Source organism: Dromiciops gliroides, chromosome 5 (genome assembly GCF_019393635.1).
Source record: "Dromiciops gliroides isolate mDroGli1 chromosome 5, mDroGli1.pri, whole genome shotgun sequence".
NCBI lineage: Eukaryota > Metazoa > Chordata > Mammalia > Microbiotheria > Microbiotheriidae > Dromiciops > Dromiciops gliroides.
Window position 1 is genome coordinate 103,880,667 of NC_057865.1, and position 25,946 is coordinate 103,906,612.

General features: G+C 41.3%; 1 protein-coding gene across 1 annotated transcript in view; it reads right to left on the minus strand.

Moving 5' to 3' along the window:
• Positions 1–6,330, minus strand: part of AGK (acylglycerol kinase) — a 92,600-nt gene extending 86,270 nt beyond the window's left edge. The window contains exon 1 of the mRNA XM_043965806.1: positions 6,067–6,330. The gene's annotated coding sequence lies outside the window, so the exon portion shown is untranslated. The remainder of the gene's footprint in view (positions 1–6,066) is intronic.
• Positions 6,331–25,946: the final 19,616 nt, after the last annotated feature.

Genomic DNA, 25,946 nt, shown 5'->3' on the forward strand with positions numbered 1-25,946 from the left:
GATGGAAGGAGAGGCATGGTCAACAAATAAAAGGGACTTGAACAATTCTCTGAATGAGGGTAAATTGCCCTCCCTCCCGCCTCCCTGCTCCCGACAAAGCAGCCCAGTGACATCCTCCCTCCCTTGGGGCCAGGACAGAGGAGTCCAAACTAGGGCAACACAATGATCTCCCTCTTTAGAGCCAGGACTGACACCTCCTGAGTGAGACTGGGAAAGGCAAGGTCAGGAAACAACCAAGATTTCATCAGGGAACCTTGGGTACAAACGACCAGGGAATGACAAGAGAAAGAAGTTCATGATGATTTCAAATTCCTTGAAGTATCCTCACACCATGCTTCAGGGTAACCTATTTATAAGCAGCAAAGGAATCCCACTCAGGGACTGTCAGATTGTTTTCCCACAACTAAGGTGATAAGCAAGGAGCAACAAATTAATGAGGAAACTGGAAGTTTCTAATCTGGAAGGTAAGCTCCTTGAAGGGAAGGGAAAAAACATTTGAAAGCATCTACTGTGTGCTAGGAACTGTACCGAGTGTTCTAAAATGATCGAAAGTGATCTGTACAACAACCCTGAGGGACGGGTGCTATTATAAGCTTCATTTCATAGATGAGAAAACTGAAGCCTATAGAGGTAAAGTGACTTGTCCAAGGTGACCCAGGTGGTAAGTGTGTGAGACTAGATTTGAACTTAGGTTTTCTTGACCACAGGCCCAGTGCTCGACCTACTCTGCCATCTCGCTGCTTCTGTCACCAAAGAAGTGCTGCAACCCTAGCACCTAGCAGTATCTAGCTCAGATCAGGCACCTAGTAAACACTTCCTGACTGGCCAAATTAAAATTATGTGGAAGTTTCTAGACACAAGGGGTTCAGGGAGTGAGAGTTACAAACAGCTCAGTGGACTGACTGGGGAAGACCATGCTTGGAAAAATCAATTTTTTCAGGCTTGGATTTGGAATCAGAGGTACTGGCTTCAAATCCTGGCTCTACAACTAACTGCCTGTGTGACTCTGGTAAGTCAATTAACTTCTCTGGATATCAGTTTCCTCACATGTACAATGAGGGGGGGCTGGAATGAATGACCCACAAAGTCCCTTCCAGCTCTAAATCTATGATCCTATCAATTATTTTATAAGATACCTCAAGGTGGGAAAGGCACCAAAAGAATGAAAAAAACCAATTACAACATTTATACCCCCAAAAAACGATCTAGAAGACATTAACAACTACAATCCACATGCTTACTTTCTCATCTTTATGGAAGTTTTTATGAGACTGGTCTATATACATTTCAGGGCATCCTTGATGAAATTATGAGAAGGGAACAAACAGCCTTTTGCAAAATAACAACAGCAACAACAACAATAATAATAATTCTACAGCAGACTACATCTTTCCAGTCCCTTCACTGACCAAAAGCTGCAGGGAATACAAGACACTACTATATTTACTGGTTATAAAAAAACACTTGATTTGGAGGATCAAAATGCTGCTTTAAATGCTTTCCTCCAGTGAGATATTTCCTATCCATAGGATTTTATAAAATTCCATAATAAACGCAACTATAGAGGTAACTGTCCAATGTCCAATGATAATCACTGTCCAGTGAGGCACAAATCAGGGAGCATATGCTTGCCAAAGGAATAGTGGAGAATGTCCTGTGAAGTGACAAAGGGGAGGATTCCCCAGATACAAAATTCTCCAGGTGTATCAATTTCAAATGACAAAGTGCTGCATGTGGTATAAGCTAAGATCTCCTCAATATAATTCATAATTATTCAAAAGGTATTAGCAGTATCAATCCATGAAGGAAAAACTAAAGGAAAATAAACATGCCTTTTGTCTAGACTATGGCATTTAGGTGGAAGGCAAGGTCACTGAATGAGGCAGCTTATTAGTATATGTATATCTAGGAGAGGTACTTCATATGGATAATGAACTGGAGCCCAGAAATGTATAGAATTAATAGAACATATTGAAATGCACCTAGAAAACTTTTAACATCAACTGGCTCCCTGGTATAAACACTCATTTAAAAAAATTTTTTTATAAACCACAGTTTAAATCTAAAGCTTTGAGTTCCAGATTCTATCTCTCCCTCTCACCCTTTCCCCCCTCCCTAAGGGGTAAGCAATAAGATATAGTTTATACACATGCAGTTAAGTAAAACATTTCCATATCAGTCACTCACATCTTTTTAATACCAATGATGCTTTAGAGCCTTGCAATGCCACAGTCTTCAAACATGTGAATGACCTAAGATCTATAGAGAAGTCTAAGTAAGCTAAACAGCATGAATGCAGACTAAGGTAAGAAGCTCTTTCCTTTGTTACCACTGGTCCAATACTATTTATTTAATAAGGAAGGCTTACTTAGCAAATAGCAAATGTAGTCTCCATCTTAACCTCTCTCACACTGATTTCTTTGATAAAGAGTAGTAGTTTGAGGCAAGGGAGATCTGAAAATGGCAAGTTAGGAAACAAGAATAGATGGTACTCAAAGATACACATTTCATAACTGAAGTCAAAAAGAGTTGCCTTTTTTTAGCCTAGGGAAGTATCCCTGGATTCATCTGTCTCTACTGAGCCAGATCTAGCTGAGTACTTAATTATTTGGTCAGATTTCAAAAAAAGTTATTTTGGGGATAGGTTCTAGGACTGAGCCACATAAACAACAAGGTGTTTCTGCATTTTCCTCTCTATCAGAAAGAAGTATTAGGACACCCAGATCTTTCAGTCACTTGACCTGGATGGACCACATCCTTGGATAAGAAAAGAACGGGCAGTGTCAGTAATATCTGAAAGATCCTGGAAAACAGGAGACAAATCAAAAAACTAGAAAAGGGCAAATGTTCTGATTTTCAAAAAAGGGAAGAGAACATAATTTGCAAGCTTACTTAGTTTGACTTCAATTCCTCAGAAAATTCTAAAATGAACCAAAGTGATGGTTAGTAAACATCTAGAAAGAGAAGCAGTGGCTACAAAGTCAGTATGACTTCAAGACTAGATCTTGCCTTCCTTTTTGGACAAGATTTCTAAATTAGTAGATGAGGAAATATTATAGATGTAGTTTATCAGAATTTTAGGAAAGCTTTTGATAAAGTATCTTATTCTATTCTTATGGAGAAGATGGAGAGCTGTATATTAGAAAATAAAACAATTAGACCCATATCTGGTTGAATGGCTAGACTCAGAGTGGTTGCTAACAGTCCAATGTAAATATGAGGTCTCAAATAGACTAAAGACATTTGCTTGGCCCTGTGCGGTTTAAATTTTTTTCAACTATTTGGATAAAAACATAGATGTTGTGAGCATAACAGATGACACAAAGGTGAGAGTAATAGTTAACACATTAAATGACTGGGTCAGGATCCAAAAACATAGTGTTGAATCTAGTAAAAAGACATCGGGGCAGCTAGGTGGCGCAGTGGATAAAGCACTGGCCCTGGAGTCAGGAGTACCTGAGTTCAAATCTGGCCTCAGACACTTAACATTTACTAGCTGTGTGACCCTGGGCAAGTCACTTAACCCCAATTGCCTCACTAAAAAAAAAAAGACATTAAATAAGTATAAGTAAAAAGTCTTATGCTTCAGGACAAGGAGATCAACTTAAAAATCATGAAATGGGGGAATACATGGTTAAACAGTACTTATTCTGAAAAAGGATCTAGATTTGGAGTAGACAACAAACTCAACAAGTCAGTCATGTAATATGGCTGCCCAAAAAGCTAATGTGACATTGGGCTGCATTTCGAGTTACAGCCTCCAGGAAAAAGGGAGGTGAAAGTGTTGTTGTACCTTTCCCAAATCAGACCTCACCTGGAGTACCTTTTTAAGTTCTGGGTAGCATGGTTTAAGAATGATACTGATAGGGGCAGCTAGATGGCGCAGTGGATAGAGCACCGGCCCTGGATTCAGGACTACCCGAGTTCAAATCTGACCTCAGACACTTAACACTCACTAGCTGTGTGACCCTGGGCAAGTCACTTAACCCCAATTGCCTCACCAAAAAAAAAAAAAAAAAAAAAAGGAAGAAGAAAAAAAAAAAGAATGATACTGATAGGGGCAGCTAGGTGGCGCAGTGGATAGAGCACCAGCCCTGGAGTCAGGAGTACCTGAGTTCAAATCCTACCTCAGACACTTGACACTTACTAGCTGTGTGACCCTGGGCAAGTCACTTAATCCCAACTGCCTCACTAAAAAGAAAGAAAGAAGGAAAGATACTGATAAACTGGAAAAGATACTGATAAGCTGGAGAGTGTCCTGAAGATAGCAATTAAGATCATGAAAGACCTTGAGTGCATACCAGGAACTGGGGGGGGGGGGGTGTAAAGCCTGAAAAATATAAGATTCAGGTGAGCCCGATAGCTGTCTTCAAGTATCTGAAAGGACTTTCATGTGGAAGAGGGATTGGACTTGTTCTGTTTGACAGAACCAGGAACAATGAATGGGTAAAAGCGGCAAAGAGGTCAATTTAAGCTTGAAATTAGGACCATCGGTATCACCCAAAACTAGGATGGTGTGCTTCCAAGAGGGTTCCCCTTCTTTCTTTTTGTTTGTTTGTTTTTGTAGGGCAGTTGAGGGTTAAGTGACTTGCCCAGGGTCACACAGCTAGCAAGTGTCAAGTATCTGAGGCCGAATTTGAACTCAGGTCCTCCTGAATCTAGGACCAGCGCTTTCTCCACTGCACTACCTAGCTGCCCCCAGGGTTCCCCTTCTTTAGGGGTCTTCAGGAAAAGTCAGATGACCACTCGTCAGGTATGATTGAATGGGAATCCTTTTGTATAGGGCCTGCACTACATGGTTCCTGAGGTCCCTCAAACTCACTGAGATTCCCTCAGGTTAAATCCAGCATCTTGCCCTGAATTCAGCAGCTGAACTACCTAGAGAGAGAATTACTTGGCACAAGGATCTTTCCATCCTAAACCAAGACCAATATCGTGAATGCTGTGAATCAACAGAATATCAACTAAAAAAACCTGTTCTTGAATGATTAGGAATACCCTTTCAGTTAGATGTATTAACAGTAGAAACAACACAGGCACAGAAGCTGTGTGATTATCAGCTAACTTTCATTGCTTTGAAAAATCTGCCTCATATATTGCATATTAGACAAACAAATCTTGATCGAATTCTTACATCCTAACCCCAGAATTCCTCCACTTTAAATCGTTGGTCAAATAATTTCTTACTTTGCAAACCCCTTCATACCTTTCAAAGACCTTTCATACCCACCACCTCCTTATATCCTCCTAAACACTAGAGGAAAACTGGGCAGATATCATCCCTGTATAACACGAGGAAGCAGACCCAAGGGAGTTGAGTGAATCATTCAAGATCAGGCATCAAATCATTGGCAGAACAGAAACCCCGATACAGATACAGACTTCCAGTTCTAGGAGTTACTGTATGGTGTAATAACGGATAGATCACCAGACTGAGGAAGATGGGGTTTCTAGCTCTAATTAGCTACATGCCCCCAGCCTCAGTTTCCTTCTTTGTAAGGGGGGAACAATACCTATCCTGCCTACCACCTCCCAGACGGGGTGGGACTGTGCTTTAAAACTGGAAAGTACTGCCCAAATGTAGGGTGATGTCATTCATTCATTCGCTACAGCTGAGGAGCCAGGGGGCCAGGCGTGGCGCGGGGCACAAGGTAAAGCCTCAGTCTCGGCGCGTAAGGCCTGAACAGTGTAGAAGAAGTGATGATCAGGGACGCAGAGCGCTGCGACTTCATTAGGAAAACACCAGGACATGTGGCCCGGAGAGGGGCACACGCCTGGGCTTCTCTGGCTGCTCCAGTCAGTGGAGCCTCCCTGTTTTTCAGCCTTCCCTGCACCTGTGTCTAACTGCGGGGGGTTTAAGGACCTGGATGCGAAGAACGGGTCAGTCTGCGCGGCCCCCCGCCGGGCAGCAGCCTTCCCCCTGACAGGGCCGGGGAGGCCGCGTGCGGAGGAGGCCACCGAGGAGCCGGGCCGGCCGGGACCCCCGCTCCGCACCGCAGCAACTCCCCGACCGTCCTCTCTTCCCCGGCTGCAAACCCGGCCCGGGCCCCTGGACGCCCCACTCACCGCCTGATCCGCCGCCCAGCAGCGCCTCTACCGGCCTCGCTCCGCACCCCTCGCTCCACGCTCTCCGGCCCGGGCCGCCCTTCCGGTGTGCCCGCTTAAGCTCTTCCCCCACGCCCCGGAAAACCGCTGCCACCTGCGCTCGGGTTCCGCGGCGCTGCAGGTGCGCCCCGCCGAGCCTGGGAGCACAGACCGCTCCCGCAGCCCTTGGATTTCCCGCGGCGCGACCCTCCCCTCCTTTGCCCTAGCGGCCGGATCGAGAACGTCATACTCCTGCCTGTCTCCGCCTCCCTCTCTAACCTTTTCCCTTCCCTCTCTCCTCTTCCCTTTTCTCTCCCTCTTACCCCTTCTCTTCCTCCCCCATTTTTCTCCCTCTCTCCTTCTTTACCCCCTCTCTTTTCTCCCTCTGTCTTCCTTCCCTTTCCTTCTCCCTCCTTCCTCTCTCTCCCTTCTCTTTTTCCTATAAATTAAAAAAGTTGCACATACATACCCTTTGATCCAGCAATACCACTACTAGGTCTATATCCCAGAGATTAAAAAAAGGCGGGGGGGGGGGGGGAATCTAATTGAAAATTGAGGGGATGCCCATCAATTGGGGAATGGCTGAACAAGTTGTGGTATATGATTGTGATAAAACATTATTGTGCTATAAGAAATGACAGGATGATTTCAGAAAATCCTGGAAAGACTTAGATGAACTGATGCTCAGTGAAGTGAGAAGATCAGAACCAGGAGAACATTGTACATAGTAATAGCAATACTGTATAATGAACAACTGTGAATGGCTTAGCTATTTCAGCAATACAATGATCCAAGATAATTCTAAAGGACTCATGATGAAAAATGCTATCCACCTCCAGAGAAATAACTGATAGCATCTGAATATAGACTGAAGTATACTATGTTTTTCTTCCTCTCTTCCTCTCTCCTTTCTTTGAGTGTTCATCCACAAAATGGCTAATATGAAAATGTTTTACATGACTGAACGTATATAGTCAATATCTGTTTACCGTCTTGGGGGGGGGCAGAGAGGAAAGGATAAAATTTGGAACTCAAAACTTTTTTTAAAATGTTAAAAAATTTTTACATGTAAATGGGGAAAAATTAAAATATTATTTTAAAAAATAGTTTAGGAAGAGGTGGGAAAAAGTCCCCAATCATTATGGAAGGAGAAATGAATCAATAAACATTTATAAAGTACCTACTGTGTTCCAGGCACTGTGCAAAGCACTGAGGATACAAGAAGAGGCCAAAGATAATTCCTGTCCTCAAGGAGCTCACAATCTAATGGAGGAGACAGCATGCAAATATTAACGAAATAATTAAGAGAGGGAAGGTGCTGAAATTAAGAGAGGTTCCTCTATAACCAACTCTACAAGGACATGATAAAAATGGATGGTCTCGTGCACTGCTGTAACAACTACTCATCCACCCTTGCCATCTTGCCTAAAATACTCCCCTTAACCCTGTTGTTTTGTCTTCTTAATTGTAAAAGTATTTAGTCACTTCCTCTTATTTCCTGCCCTTGAGCAGAAAATAATATTCTGATAACAAATTCTGACAGCTGCATAGCAAGTATTCTCCCCAAACCCTATTTTTTTCCTTTGGCTGATTTCCTTTTTCTCTACCCTTCCCTCTCTGTGAAAATCGCTATTTATCCTAAATTAGTATAAAATGTTATTGGTTGGCTGTGTACTGGGGCTGAAAAGTAATAAAAATGTAATATGTATCCTAGGAAACTGAAGATACTACCAAGAAGTATATTCTTTTGTAGCACTAGAATACATTTCCTTGCTTTCATTTTGACCTCTTATCTTTGACCTTTAGTCATTGGAGCCCTAACAATGGGTACAACTCTCCCAAGAGATCCCTTTCCTCTTGGGGGAAAGAATACTCTCTCTCTCTCTCTCTCTCTCTCTCTCTCTCTCTCTCTCTCTCTCTCACTCTTTTTTTGCAGGGCAATTGGGGTTAAGTGACTTGCCCAGGGTCACACAGCTAGTAAGTGTCAAATGTCTGAGGCCAGATCTGAACTCAGGTCCTCCTGAATCCAGGGCCGGTGCTTTATCCACTGTGCCACCTAACTGCCCTGGGGGGAAAGAATTCTTGATAGCAACCACCCTGGAAATGTAGGTTGGAGTTGGGTTATTCCTATTATCTCAAACAATCATTTATTAATTGCCTACTATGTGACAGGCACTGCAGAGCACTATGGGTACAAATATTATGAATAAAACAATCGCTCCTCACAAGTTAGCATTCTAATGGTAGAGACAACAAGAACGCACAAAAGCATATACAGAACAAATATAAAGAGAATAAATAATAGATATTTTTGAGAAGGGAGAGCATTTGAAGGTATCTGTAAGGACTTCAAATAGAAGGTGATACTTGATCTATTCGAAGGAAGAGAAGGGTTCTCTGATGACAAAGGAGTGCATTCTAGGCATGAGGGAAGACCACTGCAAAGACAGGGAGTTTGGAGAAGGAAATCTCATTTGTGAGGGACAGACAGAAGGACAGTTTGGCCTTGGATCACGGAGTGTGTGTGTTGAGGTAATAAATCCAGAAGGTTGCAGCAAAGTGATGAAGTGTTTCAAAAGCTCCACACTGCAGTTATCTCCTCTACATTGTGACTTTCCCCATAGTGATTTTGATATATCACTGGTTGGCATAAGAAATTAAATGGGAATTTTGGGGGAGTTTTCAGGAAGCCCCAGATGACACTCAAAGGCCCGCAGATGACACAGAAAAATACTTAACCCAAATTTTACAATAAAGTAATGTAAACACCCCAGAAAAGAAAAGGAAAAAGTCAGACTTCTCTACTTCAAAGGAAGGAACAAAAATTTTTATGTGGATTTCGCAAATCTTGGAAGCACCTCACCCCTAACCCCCTTGATGTGGAAGGGATAACTGTATTTGCTTCTAGAGGCAAAAGAAAGCCACTGGAGTCTACTGAATAGGAGAATGACATGTAGGAGGATCTCTCCTTCCCTGATTACTTTTGTTTTAAATCGCTATTAGTTGGGGCAGCTGGGTGGCACAGTGGATAGAGCACCGGCCCTGGATTCAGGAGGACCTGAGTTCGGATCCGGCCTCAGACACTTGGCACTTACTAGCTGTGTGACCTTGGGCAAGTCACTTAACCCCAATTGCCTCACTAAAAAAAAAAATCGCTATTAGTTGTTACTTGAAAATTAGATTGTACAAAGATTCACCCTCAGTTTTCTCATATGTAAAATGGTGATAATAATGCTATAGTACCTATCTCAAAAGATTGCTATGAGGCTAAAATGACCTAATCTATTGAAGCACTTTACAAAACCTGAAAGTATAAGTAAATGTCCATTTTTAGTGTAGCCCTCATTTATAGGATTTCTACAAGCCAGCCTAAAAAAACCCCCCAGCTTTATTGTCATCATATTTATGGGGTTCCCTGCTGTGCACCTGTATAACATCACCTGGTGAAACGAGTGATTATCAGGAGGGAGGCAGCTTGGTACAGTAGAAAGAATACCAGCTCTGGAGCCTGAGGACAAATGTTCAAATCCTGTTTCTGACACTCCCTCTGTCACTTTAGGCAATTTACTTTTTTCTCCCTCTGGCCTGTTTCCACATCTGTAAAATGAGAGGTTTGGACAGCATGACCCTCTGAAGTCCCTTTCAGCTCTATATCTGTGATCCAAAAAAAAAGACTTTTGTGGCCATGAGCAGTAGATCATTAAAAGATCTTCACAGTTTCCCTAATGTCATCTTCCTGCTCCTGCTGAATTCTGGGCCTGGCTTGTTGTCTATATGTCATATTTGCCCAAGTTATACATATTTTGTTGTGGTTCAGTCGTTTTAGTCATGTCCGACTCTTCACAACCCCTTTTTGTGGTTTCCTTGGCTGAGATAAAGGAGTGGTTTGCCATTTCCTTCTCTAGTTCATTTTATAGATGAGGAAACTGTGGCAAACAGAATTAAGGGACTTGCCCAGGGTCACACAGCTAGTGTATGAGGTCGGATTTGAACTCAGGTCTTCCTGACTCTGCTCTATCCACTAACCACCTAGCTGCCCCAGTTATACATATGATACAGACCAAATGAGAGAAAGATTGGTTATGTATTAAGGATGAAAGGCAACTGAATGCTACACTCATCCTTATTTCTAAGACATTATAGATATTAAGGATATTAAGATATCCTTAAAACATTAAAAGAACCCAAGGAAAGTTTCTAGAGAGAGGTGGTACAATAGACAGGTCATTGGGCCTGGAGTCAGGAACACCTGAGTTCAGATCCTACCTCTGACACTGATTAGCTGTGTGACATTGGGCAAGTCATTTAACACCAGTATCTTCATCTATAAAATGGGGATAATAATAACATCTGCCTCCAGGGCTTGTCATGAGAATCAAATGAAATAAAATTTTTCAAACACGATGCATAGTAGGTGCTTAATAAATGCTAGTTTTTAAAAAATCTTCTGCTATATAAATGCTAGCTATAATTATTATTATCTCATATATAAGATAGGTGGCACAGTGGAGAGAATATCAGGCCTGGAGGCAGGAAGACCTGAGTTCAAATCTGACTTTAGACGCTAGCTGTGTCACCCTGGGCAAGTCACTTAACCCTGTTTGCCTCAGTTTCCTCATCTGTAAAATGAGCTGGAGAAGGGAAAGACAAACCATTCCAGTATCTCTGCCAAGAAAACCCCAAATGGGGTCACAAACACTACTGAAAATGACCAAACAACAAGAAGAATATGTAAGATTTTGGAAAGACCTAGATAAGAATACATAAGATGGGAAGGCAGAGAGTGGTCAGCAACTGCATAAGTAGAGGGGATACACATAGTGACAAAATCACCCATCAAACCAAGTATCAAGTCCTGACAATAAGACCTGTGATTGCTACTCTCTTCTGGGATAGTCCCATTCCCCACAATCCATCCTTTCCTTGTGAAACCTTTGTCATCCCCATCCTGTTATCTCACCTTCCCCTTGACTGTTTCAACAGAGCAGGGCCTGAGAGGCACCAAGATTGAGGAATTAAATCATGGTCTAGTTCAGCTACCTTACTCAAAAGCCTTTTGGAGCTATAAGCAGCACACTTTGAACAGGTAATGATAACAAACAGGTAACAAAGCTAAGGATGTAGGGTCTAACTTATGTGAAAGCCAGTTAAGTTTCCTCAATTACACAGCCACAAATCTACCCCATGTCTATGTATCCAATGGGATTAAAAAGAGAGAGAATGGCTGGATTAGCAAGAAGATCCACACCAGCGGTTAGAAAAACAATTCAAAGCCCATGTCCTATTGATAATAATAACCAGGATTTACATCCCACTTTAAGGTTTGCCAAGCACTTTAAGCATATCATCTCATTTAATCCTCACAACAATCCCGTGGGGTAAACGCTTCTATTATCCCCACTTGACAGATGAAGAAACGGATGCTGAGACTTGGCCAGGATCACATATCCAGTAAGTATCTGAGGGAGCCATTCAACTCAAGTCTTCTGACTGGCAGGGCCAAGTCTATCCATTGTGTCATCTAACGATGTTGGGTTAGAATATATTATTCTGTTTACCTATAGCTAAAATGTCTACCCTCACTCCTCACATGGTTCCTACTTATGATATTTGAAGCCTTTTGGGAAATGGACTTCAAAACCTTATTCTCGATGATCTTAGAAAAACATAGATAGACTAGCACAAAATAATGAAGAGTGAAATGAGCAGAACCAAGGGAATGTTATATATAGTAACAGCAGTATTGTTTTAGGAACAACTTTGAGTGACTAAGTTATTTTGACTATTATGAATACCCAAATTAATTATAAAGGACCTGTGAAGGAAGACCCTATCTGTATGCAGAGAAAGAACTGATAAATAGAAGTAGGTACAGAATGGTTTTGTATCTAACAGTGGTCATCTCTTGGGGAGGGGGAGAAAGAAAAAAAGTGAAAAAAAAGAAATTAAGATAATAACTTTATTATATATTTAAAAGGAATATCAAGTTGCACATAACAGATTTGCAGTTTCATGTACAATCATCTTCTTTGTATTCTACTATGTTATGTAAGTGTTTGTTTTATTTCTTAAGTTTAGAATAAAATAAATTAAATTTAAAAAACATAACTTATTCTGGGGAGTAAGAAGAAAGCCATGTGTAGGTTAAGGTGCCATTCTCTCTCTCTGAAGATAGTCAGGACTGTTGGATTTCCTATAGTCAAGAAGAGATGCCAAAGGATTTCTCTAAGGGTATTTCAATTCGATCAACATTTATTAATCACCTACTAAGTGCCAGGCACAGGGCTAAATAAACTTCAGGGATTAAAATTAGAAGAAAAAAAGTTCCTGCCCTCAAGGAATTTACAATCTAATGGAGGAAGACAACACACAAAAGGAAGCTGCAAAGTGAGAAGATAGGTTGGGATGTGATGTTCCCTAGAGTCAAAACCAAGAAAAGCCACAGATGGAAAAGGGAGAGTTAGCAGCAAAGTACCAAAGGTTTGGAACCCTATAAGGAAGACTTTGGGAGAAATTTATTGCTCCACTCTCCAGCCCTTCAGTAGGAGAGGAGATTGGGTAGAACTTTCTGAGGAGAAACAATGACCCCACTCCTGAGCCTGCTCTATCCATTTTGTTGAGCTGAAAACAGGTGAGAGACAGGCTGGAAAAGGAGTCTAGCCCATTAATAACAGGGCTGTGGACTCTGAGAAAGGAACTTCACTAATAATAGCAGCTATTTACATAGGACTTCTGGATTTGCAAAGCACTTTATAGTGTCTTACTGGATCCTTCAAACCACTCTGAGGTCGGTTCTGTGATTACGCTCCTCAGTTAATGGTTCAAAAAGGGAGGATCAGAGAAGTTAAGTGGTTTGTCCAGAGTCACCCAGTGTTAGAGCTGGGATGTGCCAAGGCCAGTGCTCCATCCAGCACACCACTCTGCCTTGCCATTGGTAAGAGCTTTAAGCACTGAACAGATGTCTGGTGCACTTGGAAAGAACTGGGGAGAACATTTAGAAGATCATACCAAGAGAGCGGCAGCACTGCTGGTGGAGGAGATGCCTTAGACTTCATGGGAGTGACTCAGACCAGCAGAAGGGCTGCTGCAGACAAGAGAAAAACCCCCCATGGGTCTTTATCATTTATCCAGGAATTGTATCAGCTGGTGGCACAGCTGATGGATTATTGGGGCCTGAAACAGACAATCCAGAGTTCAAATATTAGCCTCAGATGAGCTGTGCGAGTCACTCACGTTTGTTTGCCTCAGTTTCCTCAGTTATAAAAGGGAATCATAAGAACACCTATCTTATAGGGTTGTTGAGAGGATCAAATGAGACAGTATTTGCCAGATGCTATATAAATACTTGTTCCTTTCCCTGCCTGTTAAAAAATTCTATTTTATTTTTTTTTTTACTCCCTATTATTTTTTCGCTCCTTCCCCCATCTATCGAGAAGGCAAGAAAACAAATCCATTACAAATATGTATAGTCGTACAAAACAAATTCCTTCATTAACCATGTCTAAAAAAGAAGGAAGAAAGAAAAGAAAATATGCTTTGATCTGCCCTCTGAATCCATCAGCTCTTTAGCTGACATTGGGGAGTATTTGCAGTGGAAGATTTGGGGGCTGAGGGATCTGATGGGATTTTTCCTACTGTAGAATATCTAATGTCAGTTGATTTAGGGTTGTTTTTAGCTTTCAAATGCCAGCTTCAGCTCATTCTGAATTTTACCACTCAGAAGCATAACTAGGATTTTTTTTTTCACATAAAGCAAAATCAGTTGGGGTGGGATTGGGAAATGATGTGTTGGCAGAGTATATTTTGTTCGTTGGTACAGGCACTCTAGGACAGTGTTTGGTTTGTCTCCCAGCCCTTCCTTGCTCTCTGCTGACCCATAACCTCATATTCTCCTTCCTCCTCCCTTTCCCCAGCCCCTGATAGTACATGTAGTGATGAAGTACTGCAAAGTATAATGTGCCAAGGCTATAACAGGAAGGAAGTGTTGGAGGGCCCCCAGCCCCCAACCCTCCTGCTAATGTCAACATCCTGGGAGTAAAGCCTTAGCTGTCCCCCTCTGCTTACACTCTTTATTTATTTGTTTATTTTTGGCGGGGGCAATGAGGGTTAAGTGACTTGCCCAGGGTTACACAGCTAGTGTCAAGTGTCTGAGGCCAGATTCAAACTCAGGTCCTCCTGAATCCAGGGCCGGTGCTTCATCTACTGAGCCACCTAGCTGCCCCTGCTTACACTCTTTTTTTTTTTTTTTGGTGAGGCAGTTGGGGTTAAGTGACGTGCCCAGGGTCACACAGCTAGTAAGTGTTATGTGTCTGAGGTCAGATTTGAACTCAGGTCCTCCTGACTCCAGGGCCAGTGCTCTATCCACTGTACCACCTAGCTGCCCCTTAGACTCTTTATCTAGAACTTGAAGCACCTCTGTAGTAATCATAGTCTTTGACCTTGCTTTCATCTTCCTATATGTCTAATAAAAATCTAAGGTGGTCAATAGATTCTCTGTACAGCCATATCTACCTCTTTTGTTAACCTTGCATTTTTCTCTTCAGAATGATTTATTTTTCTGTCTTCAGAATTTCATTCTTGAGAGCTTCTCATGTCCTTCCCTTCCTTCCCAACTTGACTTTTCTCCTGTAGAATTTTAGGCCACTGTATCCTATCAATTTTGTCATTTTTTAGAGGACTGTTAGCAGTCTACATGCCATTGAAAATCATGAGTCACCTTGCCTCCAGCACGTGTTTTGTAGTTTGCCAATGCTTGAGTTTGAAATGTTGTAAATGTAATTAATTTCATTCCTTCTTATCTGGAACAGTCCAGTTCAAGCTCTGTGGTTAGCATCTAGCATTTCTCTCATCCAAATCTCCACCTCTCCCCAGTGATAGGAAGGACAGAGGCAAAGAGAAAACAGAGGTTTTTAATGCGTATGTGGGCAAAAAGAAACTATTTGCCTCCTTACCCCTCTCCCCCCATAGAACCTCTCCTCCTCAAGGAGCTTTGGAACCCATTTTCCACAGAATATCGAGAGTCTGCTATAATGAGAACTATAACAAATTCTTTGCAAAGAAGAAACCGTCCCTGCTTTGGGGAGCAATGCATTTTCTGCTCCTACTGGGTCAGTAGTAGCTTTGGGGGGGGACAAAGAAAGGCAACATCTATTTACTGAATCACAGACTTTTAGTTATAGAAAGTAACTTTACTTTGATCAAAGATTTAGAATGAAAAAGGCCTCAGAGGTCATCCACTCTAACTCACTTTACAGATGATGCTTGTGAGATGCTAGGTGACTTTCCCGTAATATTAACAAGTCATTGGGGCAGCTAGGTGGCACAGTGGATAGAGCACCAGCCCTGGCATCAGGAGGACCTGAATTCAAATTTGGCCTCAGACACTTAACAGCTGTGTGACCCTGGGCAAGTCACCTTAACCCCAATTGCCTCACTAAAAAAAAAATTAACAAGTCATTTGGTGTTTTTTTGTTTTGTTTTGGTGAGGCTGGCACTCTATCCACTGTGCACCTAGCTGTCCCTTTAACAAGTGATTTATAATAGAGCCAGAGCTCGCACCTGGATCTCCTGATGCCCAGTATAATGCTCATTCATTATCCTAGGTCACTGCACAGAGTGTCATGGGAAATTGTATTTTTTTCCCTGTTCTCTGACATAAAATCCTTACATCCTCAATTCTATGGTATTTCCATAGGGTGTTCTATCTTAGATCCTACAAGCACCACTGTAATCCTTGAGAGTAGGCCAAAGTCCAAAGGTTTGGTTTTCCTTCCAGGCTGGCCAGAAGCTTTTGGTGAGCTGGGAACACTGACCACTAGGTGGCTCTCAAGACCAGGTGGTGAAAAGAAATTGGGACTGACTACTGCAGAAACATATTTTTCCTCTGTCTGTAGCTGATGGGCCAGCATCCCGCAGCTATTTCCATTGTTGTTATTGATCTTGGGAATGCCATAACTTGAATATGATGCAAATGGTCTCTCTGGAATGCTTGTAGTTTGCTCAACAATACCACACAGGGGTTGAGACTTAGTGAGGGTTCTTCTCTGAGAGATTAAGCTTGTAACTGAGGCTACCTTGAATCTTGGGGCCTACCAAACACGATCTGACCAGGCTCAAATCTTCAGTGCTTTAGTGTTGTCAGTCATTCACATTTACTTAAGTCTTTCTGGTTTATAAAACACCTAAATGCAGACACATTTTTTTTTCAAACATTTTCAGTCTTATCCAAGTCTGTATGGACCCCATTTGGGGTTTTTCTCCGCAAGATACTGGAGTGGTTTTGCCATTTCCTTTTCTAGCTCAGATGAGGAAAGTGAGGTAAACAGGGTTAAATGACTTGCCTGGGGTGACAAAGCTAGGAAGTGTCTGAGGCCCGATTTGAATTCCTGACTCCAGGCTCAGCACTCTTATCTACGCACCATCTAGCTGTCCACATATACTATACACATATATTATATGTATATTTATGTTATACATTCTGCATATTATATACATATCCACACACATTGCATATATTTTACATAAATTATACATAGCTATTTCACACGTTCTATGTACGCATAGATATATAAGTACATATCACCAGACCTGTGACTTCACTGGTGTTGAGAGCTTGTATCAGTGCCGAATAATTCCTACTCTGCAACTATTATTCATTGAAAGTTCACTGATATACTGGAAAGTTAAGTGACTTATCCAGGGTCACATAGCCAGTATATGTAAGAGCAGGACATGAATGCAGCTAGGGCTTCCTGACTCAGACCCTAGTATTCTATCCATTATTCCATCCTGGACTCTCAAGTGCAAATATTATCATCCCCATTTCATAAATGAGGCTCAGAAAAATTAAGTGATTTCTGTCATTGGCCACTAAGCAATAAATATTGGAATTGAGACCAGAGTCCAGGTTTCCTAACTCTAAATGTGATGCACTTTTCACTGTAATACTGATTTCTCTCTCTCTCTCTCTCTCTCTCTCTCTCTCTCTCTCTCTCTCTCTCTCTCTCTCTCTCTCTCTTTGGCTGGGCAATGAGGGTTAAGTGACTTATCCAGGGTCACACAGCTAGTAAGTGTCAAGTGTCTGAGGCCAGATTTAAACTCAGGTCCTCCTGAATCCAGGGCTGGTGCTTTATCCACTGCACCACCTAACTGCCCCCGATACTGATTTCTCTTTAATGGACACCCCCCCTCAAAAAAAAGAAAGAAAGGAAAGAAGAAAGAAAAGAAGAATTTAGAACTGAAAGGAATTTTGGAAGGAAGGGATAATCCATGAAGGGAAGGGAAGGAAATAAGCATTTATAAGGCACCTACTACGTGTTAGGCACTAAGCTAAGCATTTGACAAATATGATCTCATTTGATCCTCACAATAACCCTTTGAGGTAGGTGCGGTTATCATGCCCATTTAGCTTTGAGTAAACTGAGGCAAACAGCAGTTCAATGACTTATTCAGGGTCACAAAGCTAGTAAAGTGTCTGATGCTACATTTGAACTTAGGTCTTCCTGACTCTCACTCTAGCATTCTATCCACTGCTGCCACAAGATCAAATTTAGAGCTGGAGGCAATTTTCAAGGTCATCCAGTCTAACCCTCTCATTTTACAGATGAGGAAACTGGGGTTCAGGAATATGGAGGTCAAGATCACAAGTTAGTAAGATAAATAAATTGAATTCAGATCCTTCGGACCCAAAATCTGTCACTCTGTCCATGTACTATTCTCCTTTTTCTAGACCAACTCATTTTTACAAAAGGGGAAACTGAGACTCAGAGTAGTTAAGTGATTTACCCCTGGTCACACAGCAGGAAGACATCAGAATTCCACTTTCAGTAGAACATACTTTCTTATAGGGGTCAAATCTATCTTCCTTAGCCTTGACATCAGAGGTAAATATGGTGACTAAGAACAAGTACTTACTTTCCCACATACCCTGATCTACTGGGCAGTTATTCAGAAAAAAGGAAAATCTCTGTCATCAAGTTCTAAACAAACTCCAGGGGCTCTTATATGTTAAAAACACATCGAGAAAATCTTCCACCAAGAACAAAGCAAAAAAAAAAAATAGGTTTGCCTCTCCTCCCCTCCTTCTGTGCATGTTTCTGAAGCTGTATATTTATTTCATTAGTTCTTTTCCCTTTCCAGACTTCCTCTTGATGTTCAATGGGGACCTGACTTTACCTGTAGAAAAGCATTTCAGGACAGGTTTAGAGGAGTCCTCAGACAGAACTTTAGGGCCGAGGGAAAATTGTCATAATAGCAGCTAGCATTTATGTAGAACTTGAAGGTTTACAAAGTGCTTTATATTATCTCATTTGATCCTCACAACAAACCCATGTTTATGCCCATTTTCACAGATGAGGAAAACTGTGGTAAAAATTATTATGGTATAGATAATGTCGCAAGTTTTTAGCTGAATCATGCGCATGCTACTGAGCAGCTTTTGAAGGACCTCTCCTTTTGGGGGAGGAAAAACTGTACGCCACCGGAAGGGAGCAATTTCCAGTAGCAGGGCATGTTCAAGAGGTTCTGCTTTTTCGACCTGGCAAGCAGTCTGGTGGCGTCCTGGACCTGGTGATGGCACGTGTTTTGCTCTGTTTTGGGTGACTGCTGTTCTAATGAGTAACTGTGGACTAGACTGGAGTTGGTGAGTTTTAATTAAGGAAAACCCTAAATTCCTTTGAATTAGCTTAATGGGGAACACTCTGGGATTGCATAGGCTAAGCTTAGAGTGAAGACTATCTATCTGTATTTCTATTTCCTTATTTCCTTAATTGGTTTTACCTTTGTGGTTTAATTAATTCCCAAGTAATAAAATCTGATCCTTTATGAACCTAAAGCTCAGAGGCTCCTTTTCTTACTGGCCTGGGAAGAATATATAAAAAGGAAAGTTCAAAGGGGAGGTTAAACCTAAAAGAGTCCCTCATATTTCCGGGACCCCCAATATTAAGGTGCGTCACCCAAATAATGCTCTGTATATAAATTTTTGGCCCTCACAAAAGTGAAGCAGCTAGGTAGAACAGCAGGTACAGCATTAGGCCTGGAGTCAGGAAAGACTTAAATTTGATTTCAGTATCAGATGCTTATTGGTTGTCTGACCTTGAGCAAGTCATTTAACCTCTATTTGCCTCAGTTTCCTCATCTGTAAATGAAGACAACAATAGCACCTGCTTTCCAGGGTTGCTGTGAAGATCAAATGAGATAATATTTGTAAAACATTAGTACATTGTCTGGCATGTAGTAGGTACTATATAAATGCTAGCTATTATTATTATTGTTATTGTCATTATGATTGTTATAAAAGACAAAGGTAAAATGACTTGCCCAGGGTCATACCAATACGAAATGTCTAAGACTGGATTTGAAGTCAGGTCTTCCTCACTCTAGCAGGTCCATTGCACCACCTAGCTATAACACCACAGTTATTCATTTTGGAGGCTGTATGTTTTTTTGTGTTCTGACATAGGAAAGGATAAGAAGAGACTTTGTATTTTCATATTTCAAGTGACCCACCATTTCATCAGGTTGAGTACTCCTGTCATAGGCATATTACCTTTCTGGACTTCAGTTTCCTCATCTTTAAACTGATGAAAATTGAACTGAAGTCCCTTCTTGTTTATAACATTCAACTATGATATATCCACCCCTTAATGCCTAAGTATAGAATCTTAGGAGTTTCTCTGGCCATCATCACTGTTATTATCATGAAGGCAAACTGGTGATGATGAACCCCTCTGAATTTAGCTGGTCTGGTACTTAGAGGCAGCACACGGATGGAGTGCTGAAGTCAGGAAGACCTGAGTTAGAATCTGGACTCTTGTTAACGGTACGATTCTGGACAAGTTTGCCTCAGTTTCCCCAGCTCTAAAATGAGGATAATAATAGGTCTGCTGTAACAATAAAATGAGATAATGTTTGTAAAAGCATTCAGCATAGTGCCAGTACGTGGTAGGCCCTTATATAAATGCTTATTCCCTTCCCTGTCCTTTCCCCTGTCCTGTGCATAGTATGTTATTGGGCATCCTGGAGGTCTTTAAGGCTTTTCAGAGCTTGTGCTCCAATGCATAGGCATTGAAAGCTCAGGGTCATCTCTAGGCCATTGCAATAGGCCCTCAGTGGAGGAAGAAGAGACTTTGGTAATAAGAAATCAATATGTTTATAACCCACTAGTTTGCTGTCAGCACAAAAATGTCAAGGTTACTAAGTGCATTGTGTGGAAATGCTCTCTTACCCAGAGAAGACCCCAGAGCAAGGCTGAACTGGCCTCGGGCCTTACATTGCTAGTCCTCAGGACTAAGAGACTGCTGAGGAGCCAGTCCAGAGCTATTCAAGCTAACAGATGGCTAACAGCAGAGTTAACCTTCTGAGGAAAGGCATGATTTCCCTTTTTGCCTTGCCTCTCCAGAGTCTTAGCACAGTGCTTTGTACATAGCAGAAGGAGGGAGTAAGCAAGCAGCTAGAATTAATTAAGCTCCTACCATGCGTCAGACACTGTGACAGATTCTAGGGACACAAGGAATGCATATGACCCTCTCTGGGCTCACTCCCCCCAACCTGCACTTGCAGGTCAAGTGCCCAGAGGGCAGTTATTACTGCATGTTCTAGGAGTAATCTAGATGGATTGAGGAGTGTGGAAGAAAATGACTTTGTCCTCTTTGCTTAATTTTGTTATTTCTTAGTGTAATTAGTAGTGAACTGTCTATGGGGTCTAGTCCTTGGGAAATTCAGGAATATTCTCCCCCTGACTCAATCTAAATGACCATATGGAAACTTTGGGAGAGCCTGTTTTCCAATCAAGTGTGACTGATTGGCTTGTACTGTGTGAAGAGAAAAGTTCTACTTTACCACGGAACCAAAAGAACCAATGATTCTGAGGTTACTGAGCTAGGACTCAGTGGACATATATAAGAAGTGAGCTGCCTCTTTGTTACCCTTTTCCCTCTGAAACTGTGAGGACGCAGGGCTACATTTTTGAGAGCTGAGTGGAGGAAAGGAGGCTGCCTTGTCTCCCGCTTGGTCATGGTGGCTGTGAGTACCTGGCGTCCTCTGTCTGTATTTGTTATTTTCTGATCTTAGGCAAATAAGTGTTCTGAGATAGACAAGTCCAGAAGACCTTGGGAGTTTGGGAGATCAGAAAATCCCATCAGTAGTTAGAATGATTCTAGTAGTAGTGTCCAGTGGAGTGGCAGTGGGCCAGTGGCAGTGAAAATGACTGCAGTTGTATGTGAAACAATATTTATCTGAGGAAATTCAACTACAACTTCAGGGAGCATGATCCCTCATATCAGAGAGAAATTCTGACTATGGGCCATGTCAGTGACCTTTGGAGGTCAGCAGAGAGCTATACCTAACGGGAATATCATTAGGATTGTACAAAAGGAGAAAAGGATTTTCAGGGGCAAGAGATGGAAGGTCCCCTTTTGCTAGATATGTTTTTTGGTTTGTTTTAACATGTTACCTACTGTCATCATGCCATGTTTGAATCTACTTTCCCCGTGGACATTGTATATACTTGTAGAATAGCATGCCCCAGGTTTGAAGGAAAATGTTTTGTACCAACTTTTCTTATTTTACCATTTCATTAAATACTCTTTCAGAAAGCCAATTGAATCACCTGCCTGATTTTTAATGAGGAGAACACCAGTGGAGACTTTGCAGCAATAGTAGTAGAAGTTCAGCCTCTTAGGGTTCCTCCTTAGAATCCTGATAATAGTAGGCAGCCCATCCTCTTTGGACTCCAAACTTTGAGTGTGAATTCAAGTTGGGGGAGTGAGTCCCAGAAAGGATACTACATTAGATTAATAAGGGGGATATGTACTTTCCCCATTCTCCTTCCCCCAACTGTAGTCAAAAGCTAAGGATAGGGGCAGCTGGGTGGCGCAGTGGATAGAGCACCGGCCCTGGATTCAGGAGGACCTGAGTTCAAATCCGGCCTCAGACACTTGACACTTACTAGCTGTGTGACCCTGGGCAAGTCACTTAACCCCAATTGCCTCACTAAAAAAACAAAAAACAAACAAACAAACAAAAAAGCTAAGGATATAATCACAAGATGTTAATGAAGTATGAAACTAAATTTAAAGATGACTCTAGCCCTGATCTCTTTATGCAGTGAGCACCTACATCTCTGACTGAGTCAAGAAAGGAACTGAAGGAATTGGTTGAGTAAACAAATTAGCCAAATATCCTGGGGGCTTGAAATAACTAAACCAGAAGAGCTCATGGGAAGTTTATAAAAGCTGAGAGACAGTATGGTGGCATCAATTTGTCCAGAGGTCCAGCATTTAGAGAAGTAGTTCAAGACTGGGAGAGATTTCTAACCAGTGGAGGAGACGAGAGAAAGGAGAAATATTTTTCTCATTTTTTCTCCTCCTATCAACCGTCTAGCTTTGGAGGAAAGCTAACTGACCATTACCTTTCCACTATATGTAGTGGAGAGCAGAGACACACCCTCTAGGATGATAGAGATGGAAGAAAGTCTGTCAGCTGAGGGAGGAAGCTACTTTAAGAGAGTGACCTCTGGCGTCAGAGTTGCTAACACCACTCATCACGGATTATCTTCTGTAGATACCATATGTGTACATAGTTATTTGCATATTGTTTATTTGTAGGTGTGATTTGCATCCCCCAAACTTTTTGAGAGCAGGGGCTATGTTTTTGCTTTTCTTTGTATCCTCTGTTTACTTAGCCCATTTCTTGCCAAATAGTGAGTGCTTGGTAAATTTATATTATATATGCCCATCCAAAGAAGATCTTACAAACATGGACTTTATACCTCTCCACTTAGTTCCAGTGAATTTTCTTTTTGGGAGTTACTTGAAATACCCCTGAAGCTTTGGCTTTTTTCACAAAAGAGCTGGGACCTCTCCTTTTGTGAAAAAGAGGCTGACAAGGAATGAGATTCAGGGAAGTTGTCGTCTTTCAGCTGGAGAAATTGCAGCTCAGGAAATAACATCAGCCCCTCTGCATGGAGGCAGCAAGCAGAGACTCTGAAGACAAAGGAATGATGCAGTTGGGTCATGTTATCCACACACTCCTCCTTCTGTCAGCAAGGAAAAGTATGGGAGAGTGTGCTTCCCGATGTGTATGGAGGAGTTTCCTCATTTACTTCACTATATTGTTTTAATTAAGTGCCTTTTATTTTGAATTAATGTGTAATCTCATTTTATCTGGAAAAAGGAAAGTTGTGGTGGGAGCTGTGGATTTGAACTAACGATGACTCAGAGAAACCGGAACTTGGGTGTCCCATTCAGGACATGTGGAAGGCATCTCAACATGTCCGTTCATGGTGAAGGCATCTCAGAGTTGAAAGTGGATCTTTTAGTTCAAACATGGAAAACCTGCACTTCACAAAATTAGATGACTTGTACAGCTAATTAATTTTAGAGTCCATTAGAAACCAGATCCTGGATTCTCAAAACCGGTGCTATTTCTGTTACATCATGATGCAGCCTCTCACCAGGTCTTCACAGGAAGGACTGCCCACCCCTTAGAGGTTTTACGACCCCATCGTGCCACCTTAAATAGTTGGGATTCTTGTCCATTCCTCATATCCATGTAGCATTTGGTCAAGGCATTGCATATGGAAGGAGTAAGGATAGCTAAAGCTGGTTCAACGGGAGGTGATGAAAGCTGGGAGAGTATGAAGTGATCTGAGATACTCTTCTAATATTTCCTCCCAAATAGACTTTGTAGATAAAATGGGATTTCTTTCTGGTTTCACTTGCATGGGTGACAGATAGATGATGACCTTTTTTTTCAGTCTTCCCTTGGAGAAAGATGAGGGTGAGGGTGGAGGGTGGGAAATGCTCCACAAAGGCAGAACAGCTGATACAGTTGTGCCTTAATTTAATGACATTTTCAGCTTTCAGAAGATGAAGGAATGAACCAGTTTTGCAATGGAATTTCATCAACCAAAAGAATTGGTAGCTGAAAGAGAAATTACCGAAACCTTGGAGACAAGTGACCACTTCATCACTGTTTGTGAAAGATGACCAGAAGAAAGCCCAGTATAGTCTCATCTGTACTCAAGATTTAGAAAGAATAAATTTCAAAGGATCCAGAGGAATGAGAGGTAGAATTCAACAGTCTAATATTTGTGGGCAAGTTAGCCCGAGAGAAGAGAAATACTCACGAATGAAATTCTGAAAACAATTTTGAAAGATGTAAGAAGTGATCAAAGCAATGACCTATTTTGAATCCACAAGACTGATGAGAAAGTGTGCTTATTCACCTCTGAAAGCGGGGTGATAAAACTCAAGGTATAGAATGAAATGCACATTTTCAGAAATGGCAAATGTATATGCATTTGCTTTGCCTGACTATGCTTATTAGAAAGACTGTGCCTTTGAAAACAATTTTTGTTTAGTGGAGGAGAGCTAGGCATAATGATAGAAGAAAAGAAAGAAAAGAGGGTCATTGAAGCTCATTTTCTTAATGAACAAAGGAAAACTGAATGGAACACACAGAAGAAAATTAAATGGGGTAGCTTTGAAGTAATAGTTGAATTAATTTAATAAATTTTTTTTAAAAAAAAGTAGCTGTATGGGGCAGCTAGGTGGCGCAGTGGATAGAGCACCGGCCCTGGACGTCAGGAGTACCTGAGTCACAATCCGGCCTCAGACACATAACACTTACTAGCTGTGTGACCCTGGGCAAGTCACTTAACCCCAATTGCCTCACTAAGAAAAAAAAAAGTAGCTGTATGAAAGAGAGACCTTTTTTCATATTTGGTCCTCCTTCTCTGTTGCACTTTGTATCTGGAAATGGGTTCTTTTTTGGTGTTTGTTAAATAAAGAATAAAAAAATAAAACGTAAAAAGAATGAAATATTGGAAGAGCAAGAAGATTTCCAGATAAATAGAAAAAATGTGGAACTACCTAAAAAAGACTGACTCAGGTGCCCTGGAATCTCAGATTTTTAAAGATGGACACAAGAGTAAGTAACAAAGAGTGAAAACAAATTCAATGATGAGCTGCTCAAGGGCGGGGACTGTCTTTTTTTTTAATTTATTTTGCAGGGTAATGAGGGTTAAGTGACTTGCCCAACATCACACAGCTAGTAAGTGTCAAGTGTCTGAGGCTAGATTTCAACTGAGGTCCTCCTGAATCCAGGGCCAATGCTTTATCCACTGCGCCACCTAGCTGCTCCCGACCAGTTTTTTTTGTTTTGTTTTTTTTAATCACAAAGCTTGTAAGTGCCTAGTGTCTGAGGCTGGATTTGAACTCAGGTACTCCTGAATCCAGGGCCGGTGCTTTATCCACTGCGCCATCTACCTGCCCACCCGACCGTCTTTTGCTTTTCTTTGCATCCCCAGTGCTTAGCATAGTCCCTGGCACATGGTAGATGCTCAATTAAAAACAAAAATTATTTTTATTTGTTATATAATTATATTTTATACATATATCAAACATAGGTATAACATATACTCATACACATATGACATATATAATGTAAATTTTCTACATTATTACATTTAGATATATCTAGATATATTCTAATACATATAACTTAGTATTTTAAATCTTTAAATAACTGTTTATAAACTAATGCAGACATATCAATTTATATAAATAATCTATATGATAAATTTGTTTAAACTAAATTTCTATATAAATAAGACCTAAATAACTCATATCTAACACACGTATATATTAATGTGTGTGTATAACCCAATATACCTCTGAACCCTTCCCAAACCAATCCCCTCCCTCACTTAAAATTTTTTATCCAGATTAAACATTTTATTTAGATTTTTTTTGTTCCAATCTCTATTCCTCCTTCTCTCCCTCCCCTACCCCTCCCTGAAGCAGTAAACAAATCCAATATGGGTGATACATATATGATCGTACAAAACATCACCATATTTG